At 41.6% G+C, this 2611-nt stretch overlaps 1 pseudogene; it reads right to left on the bottom strand.

Annotated features, from left to right (window-relative positions):
- Window positions 1–1309: 1309 nt before the first annotated feature.
- LOC138286233 (U5 spliceosomal RNA) lies at window positions 1310–1418 on the bottom strand (annotated as a pseudogene).
- Between the last annotated feature and the right edge of the window lie 1193 nt (window positions 1419–2611).

The raw sequence follows: 2611 nt of genomic DNA, 5'->3' as shown, positions 1-2611 counted from the left end.
CCTTTTCATGGCGGTGTTACCGCCGTGAAATCGCCGGCAGAGAAGTGATTCGTAATCCCCAGGGCAGCGCTGCTTGCACCGCGCTCTGGTGGATTAGGACCGCCAGCACTGCCAGACCGATGAAAACTCGTAATCTGGCAGTGCTGGCGGTCCGACTGAGGCGTTATCACCACGATCGTATTGTGGCAGTCGGACCACCATATTGGTGGCAGTCCGAATGCCACCGCGGCCCTGGCGGTCTTAAGACCCCCAATGTCATTCAACTTTCTGACCCATGGAAACCTACCAACCAGTCATTTCTGAAAACTAGAGATCTGGGGAGGCTGGCAGACAGCACAACATCTAGGGGAGGCTTTTAAGTGAACAGTATGCCTTGACAAGACAAACAAGCCTATGAGCCAGTGATAGTGATGGGCGTGCATTATACGTGGTTAAAAGCCCACAGATAGATTACAAGTTTGACATATCCAGCGCTAGCCTCATCATGTCACTTTTTTCCAAAAACATTGCTAAAGCCAATAACTCTCAGCTATGCAAGGCCTATTGGCTTTGTCAATCTTTTTTTGCCATGATGTACAGCTGCACAGCTGCTGTGCAGCATGGTTCAAAGTAAAATGTAAAAATGCGTTATGAAGGAGCAAGCGTTGACTGTGCCATAGCACTTTTTTTTTTAACTTTCAGTTGCCATGTTGCATAGCAGCCATGCTGCTTTTCATGGGTAAGAAATAGCATAGACAAAGCCAATAGATCTTGCATAAGTACTACCTATTGGCTTTGCTATTGCTTGTGTTTTTTTAGGCAAGGGTTGATTAAGTGATTTTCCCAGGATTGCAGAAGGTTAATTGTACTGTATTCGAACTTTATTCAACAGTTTCAAAGTCAGCGGTTAGACCGTGGCATAATATAAATATACATATTTATCTATAGATAGATAGATAGATGTTTGTAAGGGGATTTGAATAAAATCTCAATAATCAATGAGAAAGGAGAAGCAAGAGCAGATCCAAAAATAAAACCCAGATTGCATACAGTTACATGTTTCATTTACCAATTGCTCCTTCCTTATCTGTAGTTATATATCACTGCTTCCCACATGGTAAGGGCATTCTTTCAGATGATATGTTTTTTTTTGTACAGCATGCATCTTTCTTACATGTCTTGTAATAGGACTATAGGTTAACCGCATCACAGTAAGAATATCTCCCCAAAAGCATGTCCGGGTAACAAACGAATGTTGTTGCACTTTAAGAACCAGCAGATAATCAATCTGTTTACTTTATAGTTATACTTTTGTTTACTAAGTAAGGGTAACCCAGCACTTGGCAGGGCTTTCAAAAACTGAGTGAAACTCTTAGATGTTCCTCTTCACGGAAATCTTTAGTAAAAGATGTATTCAGTTTGAAGGAAACCCAAAGTATATATTTCATGGCCACCGTCTGCGTCTGTGGTGCCAGGAAACACCATTCCACACACTGTCAGGGTGATTTAGTTTCCTAATTTCATCTTCGAAAACTCTTTAAAATACAACCGATTTATAATAATTGTTGTAATCTGCTACAATGATTAAAAACACTTGTTGACACAAAAAGAAACAACAGGAGGACTCAGAAGTGGCATGGAATTATGGGTATGTAAATTTGTCGTAGGTCACGTGACAGGAAAGGCTGCACCACAATAGTTTCCCTGCTCAAGTGGTAATGGTGGCTCTGTAAACCCTGCACATTTTAAATGGTGCATTACACAGGCTTTTGTGGACCAGTGGCAACCAAGAAGAGGATTTGTATATGTCTATGTCAAAGCATGCTCACTGCCTCGTTGCTATTCTTTCCAAGACAATGAATGAGCTAGCGTGTTTTGTTCTTGAAGCCTATAAGGCTGCATCAGGTGCTGTAACAAAACAAGTATTGTCAAAAAGGAACAAGTTAGCGTTATTAGCGTTGTAAATTTCTAACTGGATGTTTCTTGCCACATAAATTGAAAAGGAATAGTAAAACAGTTGACATAAGCGAGCCGATCCAAAGTGCCATGGCTGCCATGAGCATGAGAGAGAAGGAGAGACACAAAAGGAAAAAAGAAGTTCGCTCAGACAAACATATCGCCAAAAGTGCAATTATCCATGTAACAGGGCCGATGGCCAAGGCGGTAACAAAACTGCCCCAAGGAGGGACAAATGTAAAGCATTTACCAATGATAATGAAGGATTTTTGAAAGGCAAGCCCGTGAACAAGTGAAAGTGATGGGCATGCAGTGGGAATGGGTAAAAGAACACAGATAGATTACAACAGGCCAGAGTGCTTGCACACTCAACCTAAAAAGCAGACTTAGGGGAGGCACTTTTTTCCTACTGGTTAATAGGGATACAAAGATTTCTATATTTAGAGAGCTCAGTGTCCCAAGAGAGTCTGGTCTGAAAACAGTGGCTGGTGGGATGATAAGAGTGGTTGAATAATTTTTTGTAGCTGGTCCCAAACTTGAGATAGCAGCATTAATACTTTAATCTGTGCTCTAGTTTTTCTATAGGACAGCCAGAGCCCTCCACAGTGAAAATAGCTTTTGGGTTTCTTGTCACTGTAGGTGCACAGAACCATTACATTTTTACATGTCCCACCTT

This window comes from Pleurodeles waltl, chromosome 3_1, assembly GCF_031143425.1.
Source record: "Pleurodeles waltl isolate 20211129_DDA chromosome 3_1, aPleWal1.hap1.20221129, whole genome shotgun sequence".
Taxonomy (NCBI): domain Eukaryota; kingdom Metazoa; phylum Chordata; class Amphibia; order Caudata; family Salamandridae; genus Pleurodeles; species Pleurodeles waltl.
Note: the sequence above shows the minus strand (reverse complement) of the source record. Positions and strands in the feature narration are given on the sequence as shown.